The following is a 16226-nucleotide window of genomic DNA, read 5'->3' as shown; positions in this document are numbered from 1 at the left end:
TGGTTTTCATTGTCTAAGAATGCATACTTCAAACTTTCTATAAGTTGTTTCATTTCTATTTGCCTTGGTTGCATCTTCTCTAATGACCTTGCACTACTTTCCAACATGCTCACAGGTCTGATTTCCTCGTATCTAATTTCACTATTGTCCTCCTCAACTACTTCACAACAATTACTTCCATACCTCTCTTCATAACCTTCTTCCACACATTTCTGTAATGTATCAATTCTGTAGCAGTGTTCTTCTCTTTGCGGAACATGTGTTGCATGCTTCATGTCAAGCTCCACCTTTTCATTTCCGAACCTCAAGCTCAATTTAGCTTCTTGGACATCAATAAGTGCACCAGTTGTGCCCAAAAATGGTCTTCCAAGAATCACGGCCTCACTCTTGTCCTCCATATCTAGCACTACAAAGTCAACCGGATAAGCAAACTTCCCAACTTTGATTGGAACATCCTCAAGAATTCCAACAGGTCTCCTGTATGTTCTGTCGGCTAACTGAAGAGTTATGGATGTTGGATTTAATTCTCCCAAGAACATCCTTTTGCTGACTGAATGTGGTAACACACTAACACTTGAGCCCAAGTCACATAGAGCACTGTAAGTTTTGTTTCCAATCACACATGGTACACAAAAACTTCCTGGATCATCCAATTTTTCAGGCATGGAATTCTGAATTATTGCACTGCATTCCTTTGATAGAATTACAACTTCTGGCTCAGACATGCTTCTTTTCTTTGTTAATAATTCCTTGAAATATTTGGCATACATCGGAACATGCAAGACAGCTTCAAGAATAGGAATAGTAATCTGAACTCCTTTCATAGTTTCCAAAAAATTGGCAAATTGCTTGTCATCTTTGGGTTTGTTGAACCTCTCAGGAAAGGGAATGTTGTTGGTTGTTATTGCTTCCTCTAGCAAAGGCTCAGCTCTTGTTTGAAAACCAGGAAATTCGACTTCAGTTTCAATTCGGTTATCAACTTCTTTCTCCTTTATTTTCTCTGATGATGTTGAAGGCGGAGTTCCGGATGAACTTGGCCTCATAGCAGGAGGCACATATGTCTTCGGAATAGGAAGTAATGGTCCTATCATAGCTCCACTCCTTGTAGTCACTGCATCAACTGAAGATATTGCCCCACAGTGAGCTTTCAGGTTTGGAATTGGTTGAGCAGGCAGCCTTGCTTCATTTTCTCCCACCATACTATCCATTTTGCTCACAAGCATCCTAACAGAATCCTTTAAGCCATTAACTTCATTTGTCACCTTTTTCATCAATTCCAACTGCATCTTCATGATTTCCTCCATTCCATTTGACTGAACATTTTGTTGTTCATTCTGCCTCGGCACTTGAAATTGACTTCGATGATTTGGTGGTCGATTTCCTTGTACTGTCGATCCACTTGCATAAGACTGATTGTTCTTGTACGACAAGTTTGGATGGTTCCTCCAAGAAGGATTGTAGCTGTTTGAGAATGGACCTTGACTTTGGGCATAACTTACTTCTGAAACTGATGATCCAATTGCTGAATAGAAGGTGCATTCTGTTGAAGGATGACCTGCTTGGCCACATACATCACACATTTGAGGCACACTTACTGAAGCTACAGATGTACCGATGCAACTTGACATGATACTGTCCATCTTCTTGTTCAAGATGTCAATCTGAGCCGCCATGCTATCATTTGCAGACACATTGTACACACCAGGATGTGGTGGTGCTATTACTCTTTCACTTGACCATTGGAAATGATGAGACGCCATACTTTCAATCAATGTGAATGCTTCATCAAGGGTTTTGTTCATGATTCCTCCTGCAGCAGCAAAATCGACAAAAGCTCTGGTCTGAGTGGACAGTCCTTTGTAAAAGGTTTGTAACACCAGCCATCTTTCTAAACCATGATGAGGACACATTCTGATTAAAGAGTTGAATCTTTGCCATGCGTCATACAAACTTTCTCCATCATATTGAGTAAACCTTGTTAACTTCTCCCTGTATTCAGCAGCTTTTGTTGGTGGAAAGTATCTCTCAATAAATGTCTGCAATAAAGTCTCCCAAGTATCCTTCAGATGTTCAGGCAATGAGTGAAGCCATACTCTTGCTCCATCTCTCAAGGAAAATGGGAATAGTGATAATCTGATAGCACTCGGTGAAACTCCATTTTGCTTGAGAGTGTTACAATACTCCAAGAAAGTCCTTATATGCTCATGTGGGTCTTCTAAAGCTGTTCCACCAAATCTGGACTGTTGTACCATGTTAATCAGAGCAGGCTTCAATTCAAAATTGTTCGCCTGAATAATTGGTTGCACCATTTCTCCTGGTATCCCATGATCTCTTGGGATCCACAAGTCCCTGAGCAAAGGTACTGGATTAGGCATCTTTTCTTCTTCTTGATCTTGCAAAGTTTCAGCAACTTGAAACCGTGTTTGATTCTCTCTTCTTCTTCTCAATAAAGTCCTTTCAATTTCTGGATCAAATGGCTCTAGTGAATAGTCAGGTTGAAGCATAAGACAATTTCCTGTAAAGTTCCTGAAATTGACACATGCTAGTGTTCTCTAAACTGCAGCGAATGTTAGGAAATGGTTAGTTGCCAGCAATACTACGTAATCGACCTAAAATAAATCATGATCTGCTTCTACTAATGTGCTAATGAAATTTAGATCCCCGGCAACGGCGCCAAAATGGTCAAGTGTAATATAGTAGGGTTTTTGCGCCCAAGCTACGGATGTCGTGTTCTCCACAGGGATCTAGAACTTCAAAGCACACATTCGAAACATTCAGAACAATGGAACAGATGAATCAAACCGTAGTGACAACAAGCAGCTACTAGAGCAAGGTAAAACAAAATAATATGCACCAAAGGTAAAGGGTTCAGAAATAGGACTGTCTCTTTTTAGTGGTTTTCTTGTAATCAAACAGACAAGTAAAACTAGCACATGAAAGATGGTTCAGACATCACACACAACTCATGCAACCAATTAAAGTGACAGCAGCTCACAGGAGAATAACTACTAACTTAATATCCAGCAAGTGTAACAACAATTCAGCAAGGATACATGAGGTTTCAGCAAAGGTACATAGGTAACAGAGTAATTTTCAGATCCAATAGTGCATATATTCAGAGAACAGGAACAAGAGAAGAGAGAGGTTCAGAGCCTATGGGTCTTGATGATCTTCGATTCGAAGCTGTACTTGTTGCAGGCAAAGAAGAATAGCAGCAGAGGCACGTTGGAGACGATCTTGCGTGGAGCACCAGAAGGCCCGACGCCCCTGGCCTCTGGTCGATCCTCTCCCTCTCAGCAGCGAGGAGGAGGAGAGAAGGAGTGGCAGAGATCGTCGGTCAGGGAGGTCGTAGCAGCAGGAGTTGGAGCTGAGTAGCGGCGGTCAATCTTGAGGTTGGAGACGAGGAAGTGCAGCAGGCCGGCGTCGTCGTAGCAGAGGAGCGGTGGATCACCGGTCAGATCGGGGCAGCTTTGTGGTGGATCGGGCACGACCGCCAGTCTCCTGGCACCCTCTTCTCCCTCTCACTCCTTCGATCTGGTACTTCTGCTAGTTCCCCTCGATCCCCCTCGTTCGATCTGGTGGTAGGTGAGTGGTGGAAGGCAGCGAGGAGGAGGAGCGAAAAAGGCAGTCGGCCCTGGTGGTATTCTTTCCTTTGACCCCCTCTACTCCTCTGCTCTCTCGTGGCCTCGCGCGTGGGATCAGACATGCATCTCGTTGGTCGCGCCAGACCAGCCCCTTCTCACGCGCACAAGCAGACATCTGCTCTTCTCTGTCTGACTAGGTGCGCAAGTCCCTGGTTCTTTTCAGCTCGCCCCTTCTAATTCTATCTTTTCGCACAAGATGATCCCCAGCTTGAAGGTTGTAAACACTTTCGATGAAGTTTGGGTGCCTAAACGCACCAGTCCTGCAAGATATGAATAAGTGTTGTAAAAATACCATAATAGGAATATTTCTATAAGAATGAATACTTTATAAGTAAAAACTTTGGTCATAGGTTTGATTTGTTATGCAAAAAGGCTTGAAATACAATATGAATGAATGTGCTATCAATGGACAACATCTTGTGTATGCATCACTCTATGTCTATGGATATCCTTGTTTGTTCCTTGTGGGACTAACCCGTGTAGGTATTGAAAGTGCAACTCACTCCAAAGGATTGCTCCGAATGATCTATATCAACATTGAGCATCTACATCTTCAACACCTACATGAAGTCATCATCGACAAAACCCAAGGTTAGTTCATCCCTCTTAGGGGGGATATCACATCTAGGGGGAGCTTTACTCTAATCAATTGAGCTAAAGCAACTCTAATGGTGTGAACACAACAATGCTTTATGTAAAAGTGGTAACACCACTTGTGCTTAAACGATGAGTATGACCTATGATCAAATGTTCTCATTTGACTCCTAAGTCAATATACTCATATATAGATGACCTAGTCATCGCAAATTGCTTGATAGATGCTAGAGTGATTGTGCATGCTTTGTCACATATTTCATTTGCCATTTTATTGTGTGAGCATGTTGGTTGCATATTTTACTCATTCGAGGACATCCATTTGTTGCTTTGATTGTTTGGCTCTTTCTCTTTTGCCAAATGGATGGACAAGAATGCCTAAGAACACCCTCTAGCTATCTATCCTTTCCTCGTCTCAAACTCTATTCATGCTACATCTCAAAGTTTGATCAAGTCAGATTCGAACCACTCTGTGTGAGGAGCACTCGGAGTTCCCGATTCGTCATAGACTTAAACTTCCAAAACCTCTTTGTGCTTTTCGGTCTGACCAATTCATCCTTTTCGGTCCTACCGAGATCACTAAGTTGATCTAGGGTTTTCAATCTCGGTGCAGCCGATTAGAACCTTTCGGTCACACCGAGTTGCAGTAACTGCTTGCAGTTTTGCATCTCGGTGCCACCGACTCGTTCCACTCGGTCACACCGACAGGGTCAGGTTATATATACTGACAGGCCAAAATTTGGAAAAATTTCTGAACCTCTTCGCCCGCGCGTAACCTGCTCTGCCTTCTCGGGTATCCGGATCGTCCTCTCATCGCCAGCGACCTCCCGCCGCTGGTCTCCGCCACCGTCAACGGCAATCTGCTCCGCCGTTGCTGCCGTAGCAAGTTCGCCGCCGAACTAGGGTACGAACTTGATCTTTGTGCTAATCCATAACTCTGATTCTTAGCACATTGCTTTGACATGATTCTTGCCCCGTATGAGATCATCCTGTCCAATGAAAACATCTCGTAGATTAGTTTTGGTTTGAAAATTTAGGGTTAGGTCTCCGCCGAATTCATCTCGGACCAACCGAGTTGTAGAAATCGGTCTCACCGATTTGGCTTAGGCCAGAGCACATGCATTTTCGGTCTGACCGAAAATTGCAAATCGGTGTGACCGATTTCGATTCTCTGTGAAACCCTAGCAGTCTCGATACCACCAAACTGTGACTCGGTCTGACCAAGTTCACTAGTTTAGGTTCCAAAAGCTGCTTCGGTATCACCGAGTTTACAAATCGGTAGATCCGAAATGCTTTCTGTGAAGAACTAAAACTAAGTTTTTAAGTCATCTGTTTTGCAAAACTCCTGTACTTTGTGATGCTCATCTTCTCTACCTCATCTATAATCTATTCACAGGGTCTGCTAACTGTTTGCCTGCAAGATGTCTGACCAAAGTAACAGCCAAAACAAGTCTGAACAGCAGGTGTAGATGAGTGAGGGTTCTGATCCCTCTAGTAGCTATGATGAGGGCAGCAGGAGCACACCAAGCAACTTGCCAAAGGCTGCTACTAGGACAAGGAAGAAGAGAACTTCTGATTCAAAGGATGAAGATTATGTGGCTGTTGAAGATGAAGCCACTTCAAAGAAAAAGGTGCTAAAGAAGGAGTATGGCACTGCTGCTGCAACTAAGCCAGGGATGAAAACAAAGATGTCAGTAAGAAGACAGCCCATGTCAAAGCCAAGAAAAGCTGCCGCAGGTGAAACCATGAAGTTCACCATTGAATCTGAAGAAGAAGCAGCTGGTGAGGATAAGAAGAAGAAAAGGGCAAGAACTACTAAAGCCAAAGTTCTTGGCAAGCCCTCAATGAGGATTGATTCTGAAGAAGAAGAAGAGCATGAGGATGTTGCACCAGCACGCAAAACTCAAAAGCTCATGGGAGATGCATATAGATCAGGGGCTGCTCCATCTAAGCCCAAATCTGCTCCCAAGGCTGCTGCTCCAGCTCCAAAGCCTAAACCCAAGAGAAGCACTAGAAACATCCCTGCTGAAGAGAAGAACAAGGCCCCAGTGCCTGAAGCTGCTGAAGAAGATGAAGCTCAAGTGTTGAGGAAACTGAAACCCAAGATCCCTGACCACAATGTTGCACACCTAGTTGCAGAAAACATGAAAATCAGGAAGGATGCAGGATTGAGACTATGGAGACAGTATGATCCATATGCTATCAGGAGAAGAACTGTTGTGGACTACAGGTTTCACACTAAGGAACAACAAGACTTCTATGAGACAATTCTGCTTGATAAGAAGCCCATAGTGTGTGACATGAGATGGGTTGACTGGGAGTTCATCAAGGAGAATGAGGATCACTTCCCTGGTGTGCTTGATAGCTTCAAGGCATGTGGAGTTGACACATTTGTTGCCCAGAAGCTCACTAAGTGGAATGATGAGTTAATCATGCAGTTTTACTCCATTGCCCACTTCTATCCAGATGGAAGGATAGTATGGATGTCTGAGGGTACAAGGTACCAGTCTACAGTTGATGAGTGGGCCAAGCTTATCAATGCTCCTGAGGAACATGAGGATGACTTGGATGTTTATGCAGAGAAGAAGAAAGACCACAATACAATGGCCAACATGTACAAAGAGATCACAGATGCTGCTTTGGATACACATAAGTTTGGATCTGTTCACTTCTTGTTGTCTGGTCTGCCAACTATCAACTGGATTCTAAGGCACACACTGCTACCCAAGTCAGGTGATCACAAGATGATCAGAGGACATGCCATAAACTTGCTGCATATATTTGATGTCCCGCAGAAGTTCAAGGTCATGAGTCTGATTGTGGAAACAATCAAAAGGACTGCTGCTGACCAGAAGAGAAGTTGTGGGTATGCCCCACACATTCAGGAGCTCATCAACACAAAGATGGGCACAGGCAAATATATTTTGGATAAGGAGCACCTGGCCATCTACCCTGAATTTGAAGACAACACAGTGGTCATGAATGAGAATGAACCATCTTCAGCTCAAGCACATGAGAAGAGAGAGAAGGCTAAACCTGAGAAAGCTGCAAAGATGCCAACAGTAGAAGAGGCATCTCAGGTATTCTTGAAGAGCAAGCAAGACCAGCTTGGATACTTGATCCAATCCACCCCGAGGATTGAGAAGGGCTTGGCCACCCTGACCAAGAACCAGGAGAGTCTGGAAAGGATCATTGAGCAGAAATTCTATGACCTTGATGTCAAGGTAACAGAGATCCAAACTGCTGTTGAGCAACTTCAGGAGGAAGCAGAGGAGAAGAAGGGCAAGTCTACCACAGATGCATTCAAGCGTGTGCCCAGAGGACAGAGGTCTGCTGCAGTGCCAATTCCTGACACAAGAGCAATAGCATCAGCACCAGCAGCTACAGCTCCAGTTCCACCTCCAGCAGCTACTCCACCAACTCCAGCTACTTCATCTGGAGCTTTCTTCCTTGGAGTTCTCTCAACACCACCTCCCGAAGATCAAGCCTGAGAGTCGTTTAGCACTATGCATTTTTGAACTTTTTGGTAACTTGTTGCCAAAGGGGGAGAAAAATGTATAGATCATAGGCTTCGAGAGAGAGTGTTGCTTTTTTATCTCTCTTGCTATTTTGGTTGAACCTTTATTGTGTGCTTGTGTGAGATACTTTATGTCCTTGTGAGATACTTGTTGATCATGTATTTGATCATATGCTACCCTTAATGCTTGTTGGATGATATTATCTCTTATATCCTTAGATGATCATTCACTTGCTTGGTAATGAGTGCATGTTTTTAATTTCTATCATTTTGACCGCTCCACCAAGATGTATGTGACATGGAAGAGTAACCCATGATCCTAATCGATTGTGCATTTGCATTCAAAAGCAAATCTTAAATAATGCACAAATTTAGGGGGAGCTCTTGCTTAACACATACTTCTCAAAGTGACGATGTTTTTCAATCTTATTTATCATTTGTCGAAGCTTTGATCTATATGTTGTCATCAATTACCAAAAAGGGGGAGATTGAAAGTGCAACTATCCCTGGGTGGTTTTGGTAATTCCTAACAACATATAGCTCATTGAGCTAATACTATTTCAAGATAAATATTTCAGGAAAGCTCAATGATTGGCATGGCATGGATTAGAAAGTGGACCCTTCAAAATCTTAAGGACAAAAGATTGGCTGAAGCTCAAAGCACAAGACTCTACATTTTCTATTTTAGTGATCCAAGATCACATTGAGTCTATAGGAAAAGCCAATACTATTAAGAAGGGATGAGGTGTTGCTTAATGAGGTTCTTGCTCAAAATGCTTAGTGATATGCTCCAAAACCCTCAACTACTTTCTCACATCCACATATGTCCCAAACCAAAAAGTTCAACTCGGCCCCACCGAAATTTCATATCCAGAGCCACCGAGTTCAGTTGACATAGCCACTGCCAGAAACCCTAGTCTTTTCGGTCTCACCGATAGGGATCTCGGTCTCACCGAGATGGGATTGTAATCTCTCTGTTTCCCTTCGTAACGTTTCGGTCAAACCGAGATGAGCGATCGGTCCCACCGAGATTGCAATGCAAACACTCTGTTTCCTTTTCGTAACGTTTCGGTCAAACCGAGATGAGCGATCGGTCCCACCGAGATTGCAATGCAAACACTCTGTTTCCTTTTCGTAACGTTTTGGTCCAACCGAGATGAGCGAATCGGTCCCACCGAGTTTGCCTGACCAACTCTCTGTTTGTCTATTACCAAAATCGGTCCCACCGAGTTTGTGTAATCGGTCTCACCGAGATTATGTTATGCCCTAACCCTAATGATATCGGTCCCACCGAGTTGACATGTCGGTCCCACCGAGAATCCTAACGTTCACATTTTGAACTAAATCGGTCCGACCGAGTATTCGGTCCCACCGAGTTTGGTGATTTGTGTGTAACGGTTAGATTTTGTGTGGAGGCTATATATACCCCTCCACCCACTCTTCATTCGTGGAGAGAGCCATCATAACATGCCTGCACTTCCAACACATATTTTCTGAGAGAGAACCACCTACACTTGTGTTGAGGTCAAGATATCCCATTCCAACCACATAAATCTTGATCTCTAGCCTTCCCCAAGTTGCTTTCCACTCAAATCATCTTTCCACCAAATCCTATGAGAGAGAGTTCAGTGTTGGGGAGACTATCATTTGAAGCGCAAGAGCAAGGAGTTCATCATCAACACACCATTTGTTACTTCTTGGAGAGTGGTGTCTCCTAGATTGGCTAGGTGTCACTTGGGAGCCTTCGTCAAGATTGTGGAGTTGAACCAAGGAGTTTGTAAGGGCAAGGAGATCGCCTACTTCATGAAGATCTACCCGAGTGAGGCAAGTCCTTCGTGGGCGACGGCCATGGTGGGATAGACAAGGTTGCTTCTTCGTGGACCCTTCGTGGGTGGAGCCCTCCGTGGACTCGCGCAACCGTTACCCTTCGTGGGTTGAAGTCTCCATCAACGTGGATGTACGATAGCACCACCTATCGTAACCACAGATAAAAAATCTCCGTGTCAACATTGCGTTTGCTCCCTTAAACTCCTCCCTTTACCTTCATATGCAATTGTTTACATTCCGCTGTTATACTCTTAGAATTGCATGTGTAGGTTGATTGCTTGACTTGTGCAAAGTTGCTAAAATCTGCCAACAACTAAAATTGGGAAAAGGCTAGATTTTTATTTGGTCAAGTAGTCTAATCACCCCCCCCCCCCTCTAGACATACTTCCGATCCTACAAATCGCGGAGGCGAATATTTGAGTTACGAGTTTGGCCTTCATTTAAAACAATGTGGAATAGTTTCACAACTCACGCCACCTGGAACACCACATCATAATGGTGTGTCCGAATGTCGTAACCGTACTCTATTAGATATGGTGAGATCTATGATGTCTCTTACCGATTTACCACTATCGTTTTGGGGTTATGCATTAGAGACAGCTGCATTCACGTTAAATAGAGCACCATCTAAATTCGTTGAGACGACATCATATGAACTGTGGTTTAGCAAGAAACCTAAGCTGTCATTTCTTAAAGTTTGGGGTTGCGATGCTTATGTGCAAAAGCTTCAGCCTGATAATCTCGAACCCAAATCGGAGAAGTGCGTCTTAATAGGATACCCAAAAGAAACTGTTGGGTACACCTTCTATCACAGATCCAAAGGTAAGATCTTTATTGCTAAGAATGGATCCTTTCTAGAGAAGGAGTTTCACTCGAAAGAAGTGAGTGGGAGGAAAGTAGAACTTGATGAGGTAATTGTACCTTTTCTCGAATTGGAAACTAGCTCATCACAGAAAACCGTTCCCGTGATGCCTGCACCAACTAGTGAGGAAGCTAATGATAATGATCATGAAACTTCGGATCAAGTTACTACCGAACCTCGTAGGTCAACCAGAGCACGCTCCACACCAGAATGGTACAGTAATCCTGTTCTGGAAGTCATGTTACTAGACCATGACGAACCTACGAACTATGAGGAAGCGATGATGAGCCCAGATTCCGATAAATGGCTTGAGGCCATGAAATCTGAGATAGGATCCATGTATGAGAACAAAATATGGACTTTGATTGACTTGCCCGATGATCGGCGAGCCATTGAGAATAAATGGATCTTCAAGAGGAAGACAGGCGCTGATAGTAGTGTTACTATATATAAAGCTCGAATTGATGCAAAAGGTTTTCGACAAGTTCAAGGTGTTGACTACGATGAGATTTTCTCACTCGTATTGATGCTTAAAGTCTGTCCGAATCATGTTAGCAATTACCGCATTTTATGAAATCTGGCAAATGGATGTCAAAACTGCATTCCTTAATGGATTTATTAAAGAAGAGTTGTATATGATGCAACCAGAACGCTTTCTCAATCCTAAAGGTGCTAACAAAGTGTGCAAGCTCCAGCGATCCATCTATGGACTGGTGCAAGCATCTCGGAGTTGGAATATACGCTTTGATGAGTTGATCAAAGCATATAGTTTTATACAGACTTGCGGTGAAGCCTGTATTTACAAGAAAGTGAGTGGGAGCACTATAGCCTTTCTGATAAGTATACGTGAATGACATATTGTTGATCGAAAATGATGTAGAATTTTCTGGAAAGCATAAAGGAGTGTTTGAAAGGATTTTTTCAAAGAAAGACCTCAGTGAAGCTACTTACTTATTGGGCATCAAGATCTATAAAGATAGATCAAGACGCTTGATAAGACTTTCGATGAGTACATACCTTGATAAGATTTTGAAGGAGATCAAAATGGATCAGTCAAAGAAGGAGTTCTTGCCTGAGTTGTAAGGTATTAAGTTGAGTAAGACTCAAAACCCGACCATGGCAGAAGATAGAGAAAGAATGAAAGTCATTCCCTATGCCACAGCCATAGGTTCTATAAAGTATGCCATGCTGTATACCAGACCTATTGTGTACCTTGCCATGACTTTGGCAAAGGGGTACAATAGTGATCTAGGAGTAGATCACTGGACAGCGGTCAAAATTATCCTTAGAGGACTAAGGAATTATTTCTCGGTTATGGAGGTGATAAAGAGTACATAGTAAAGAGTTACGTCGATGCAAGCTTTAACACCGATCTGGATGACTCTGAGTCTCAATCTGGATACATATTGAAAGTGGGAACAATTAGCTAGAGTAGCTCCATGCAGAGCATTGTAGACATATGAATTTTCAAATTACATACGGATCTGAACGTGGCAGACCCATTGACTAAACTTCTCTCACAAGCAAAACATGATCACACCTTAGTACTATTTAGGTGTTAATCACATGGCGATGTGAACTAGATTATTGACTCTAGTAAACTCTTTGGGTGTTGGTCACATGGCGATGTGAACTATGGGTGTTAATCACATGGTGATGTGAACTATTGGTGTTAAATCACATGGCTATGTGAACTAGATTATTGACTCTAGTGCAAGTGGGAGACTGCAGGAAATATGCCCTAGAGGCAATAATAAAGTTTTTATTTTATATTTCCTTATATCATGATAAATGTTTACTATTCATGCTAGAATTGTATTAACCGAAACTTGATACATGTGCGGATACATAGACAAAACACCGTGTCCCTAGTAAGCCTCTACTTGACTAGCTCATTAATCAAAGATGGTTAAGTTTCCTAACCATAGACATGTGTTGTCATTTGATGAACGAGATGACATCATTAGGAGAATGATGTGATGGACAAGACCCATCCGTTATCTTAGCATGTTGATCGTTCAGTTTTATTGCTATTGCTTTCTTCATGTCATATACATATTCCTTTGACTATGAGATTATGCAACTCCCGGATACCGGAGGAATACCTTGTGTGCTATCAAATGTCACAACGTAACTGGGTGATTATAAAGATGCTCTATAGGTATCTCCGAAGGTGTTTGTTGGGTTGGCATAGATCGAGATTAGGATTTGTCACTCCAAGTATCGGAGAGGTATCTCCGGGCCCTCTCGGTAATGCACATCATGATAAGCATTGCAAGCAATGTGACTAATGAGTTAGTTGTGGGATGATGCATTACGGAACGAGTAAAGAGGCTTGCCAGTAATGAGATTGAACTAGGTATGAAGATACCGACGATCTTCGTAGAATATGTAGGAACCAATATGAGCATCCAGGTTCCGCTATTGGTTATTGACTGGAGAGGTGTCTCGGTCATGTCTACATAGTTCTCGAACCCGTAGGGTCCGCACGCTTAACGTTCGATGATGATTTTGTATTATATGAGTTATGTGATTTGGTGACCAAATATTGTTCAGAGTCCCCGATGAGATCACGGACATGACGGGGAGTCTCGAAATGGTCGAGAGGTAAAGATTCATATATAGGATGATAGTATTCGGACACCGTAAGTGTTCTGGGGGTACCGGGTACGTATCGGGTCACTGGAAGGGGTTCCGGGCAACCCCCGGCAAGCTGTATGGGCCTAATGGGCAAAGAGGGGAAACACACCAGACACAAAGGGGCTGGTGCGCCCCTCCCATATGGGCTGGCCAAATTTGAGAAGGAAAGGAAAAAGGGAATAGGATTCCCCTTCCCCCTCTTCCCTTCCTACTCCGAATAGGAACAGGAAAGGGGGGAGGCCGAATTGGGAGGACCCCAAGTAGGATTCCTCCTACTTGGGGCGCCCCCTTGGCTGCCTCTCCTCCCCTCCAACCTATATACATGAAGGGGGGCATCGCTAGAACATTATTAGCCGTGTGCGGCACCCTCCTCCACAGTTTACGCCTCCGGTCATATTCATGTAGTGCTTAGGCGAAGCCCTGCGCGGATCACTTCACCATCACCGTCACCACGCCGTCGTGCTGACGGAACTCTCCCTCGACACTTTGCTGGATCAAGAGTTTGAGGGATGTCATCAAGCAGAACGTGTGCAGAACTTGGAGGTGCCATATGTTCGGTGCTTGATCGGTTGAATCGAGAAGATGTTTGACTACATCAAACACGTTAAGCTAACGCTTCCGCTTTCGGTCTACGAGGGTACATGGACACACTCTCCCCCTCTCGTTGCTATGCATCTCCTAGATAGATCTTGCATGAGCATAGGAATTTTTTTGGAATTGCATGCTACGTTCCCAATAGTATAAGTGAAGCAAAAGAGCATTCTTCAAATAACGGTTTTCTATGTGAAGAGAAACAGGCAATCCAAACTTCAAATGATATAAGTGAAGCATATGAAGCATTCTATAAAGCCATACTCAAAAGATGTTGGGGAACATAGTATTTCAAGAAAATTCCTACGATCATGCAAGATCTATCTAGGAGAAGCATAGCAACGAGCGGTGAGAGTGTGTCCACGTACCCTCGTAGACCGAAAGCGGAAGCGTTTAGTAACGCGGTTGATGTAGTCGAACGTATTCGCGATCCAACGGATCCAAGTACCAAACGCACGGCACCTCAGCGATCTGCACACGTTCAGCTCAGTGACGTCCCTCAAACTCCTGATCCAGTTGAGACCAAGGGAGAGTTTTGTCAGCACGACGGCGTGGTGACGGTGATGAGGAAGTTACCGGCGCAGGGCTTCGCCTAAGCACTACGACGGTATGACCGAGGTATGTTTCTGTGGAGGGGGGCACCGCACATGGCTAAAAGATCAACTTGTGTGTTCTAGGGTGCCCCCTCCCCACGTATATAAAGGAGGGAGGGAGGAGGCCAGCCAGCCCTAGGGGCGCGCCCAAGGAGGGGAGTCCTACTAGGACTCCAAATCCTAGTAGGATTCCACCAAGAGGGAGAGAGGGGGAAGGAAGGAGAGGGAGAGGGAGTAGGAATGGGCTCCCCCCTTCCCTTGTCCAATTCGGACTCCAAGGGCGGGCGGCCTGCCCTGGCTGCCCTCCTCTCTCTCCAATAGGGCCCATGGTGGCCCATTAGTTCCCCCGGGGGGTTCCGGTAACCCCTCCGGCATTCCGGTTTTACCCGAAACTATCTGGAACACTTCTGGTGTCCGAAAAACATGTTCCAATATATCAATCTTTATGTCTCGACCATTTTGAGACTCCTTGTCATGTCCGTGATCTCATCCGGGACTCCGAACAACCTTCGGTCATCAAATCACATAAACTCATAATACAAATCGTCATCGAACTTTAAGCGTGCGGACCCTATGGGTTCGAGAACTATGTAGACATGACCGAGACACATCTCTGGTCAATAACCAATAGAGGAACTTGGATGCTCATATTGGCTCCTACATATTCTATGAAGATCTTTATCGGTCAAACCGCATAACAACCTACGTTGTTCCCTTTGTCATCGGTATGTTACTTGCCCGAGATTCGATCGTCGGTATCACCATACCTAGTTCAATCTCGTTACCGGCAAGTCTCTTTACTCGTTCCATAATGCATCATCCCACAACTAACTCATTAGTCACATTGCTTGCAAGACTTATAGTGATGTGAATTACCGAGAGGGCCCAGAGATACCTCTCCGACAATCGGAGTGACAAATCCTAATCTCGATCTATGCCAACTCAAAAAACACCATCGGAGACACCTGTAGATCATCTTTATAATCACCCAATTAGGTTGTGATGTTTGATAGCACACTAAGTGTTCCTCCGGTATTCGGGAGTTGCATAATCTCATAGTCATAGGAACATGTATAAGTCATTTAGAAAGCAATAGCAATAAATAAACGATCATAGTGCTAAGCTAACGGATGGGTCTTGTCCATCACATCATTGTCTAATGATGTGATCCCGACAACACATGTCTATGGCTAGGAAACTTAACCATCTTTGATTTACGAGCTAGTCTAGTAGAGGCATACTAGGGACACTCTGTTTGTCTATGTATTCACACATGTACTAAGTTTCCGGTTAATACAATTCTAGCATGAATAATAAACATTTATCATGATGTAAGGAAATATAAATAACAACTTTATTATTGCCTCTAGGGAATATTTCCTTCAGTCTCCCACTTGCACAAGAGTCAATAATTTGGATTACATAGTAATGATTCTAAGACCCATGGAGTCTTGGTGCTGATCATGTTTTGCTCGTGAGAGAGGCTTAGTCAATGGGTCTGCAACATTCAGATCCGTATGTATCTTGCAAATCTCTATGTCCCCTTCCGACACTTGATAACGGATGGAATTGAAGCGTCTCGTGATGTGCTTGGTTCTCTTGTGAAATCTGGATTCCTTTGCCAAGGCAATGCACGAGTATTGTCACAAAAGATTTTCATTGGACCCGATGCACTAGGTATGACAGCTAGATCGGATATGAACTCCTTCATCCAGACTCCTTCATTCGTTGCTTCCGAAGCAGTTATGTACTCTGCTTCACACGTAGATCCCGCCACGGCACTCTGTTTGGAACTGCACCAACTTACAGCTCCACCATTCAATATAAATACGTATCCGGTTTGTGACTTAGAGTCATCCGGATCAGTGTCAAAGCTTGCATCAACATAACCATTTACAACGAGCTCTTTGTCACCTCCATAAACGAGAAACATATCCTTAGTCCTTTTCAGGCTATTT

At 43.8% G+C, this 16226-nt stretch overlaps 1 non-coding gene across 1 annotated transcript; it reads left to right on the top strand.

Annotated features, from left to right (window-relative positions):
* Nucleotides 1-1890: 1890 nt before the first annotated feature.
* LOC123081147 (small nucleolar RNA R71) lies at nucleotides 1891-1997 on the top strand. Its single transcript, XR_006438657.1, has one exon. It is a non-coding gene; the product is annotated as a small nucleolar RNA R71 (small nucleolar RNA).
* The last annotated feature ends 14229 nt before the right edge of the window (nucleotides 1998-16226 follow it).

This window comes from Triticum aestivum, chromosome 3D (genome assembly GCF_018294505.1).
Source record: "Triticum aestivum cultivar Chinese Spring chromosome 3D, IWGSC CS RefSeq v2.1, whole genome shotgun sequence".
Lineage (NCBI taxonomy): Eukaryota > Viridiplantae > Streptophyta > Magnoliopsida > Poales > Poaceae > Triticum > Triticum aestivum.
The sequence above is the reverse complement of the archived record's forward strand: the minus strand, read 5'-3'. Positions and strand labels throughout refer to the sequence as shown.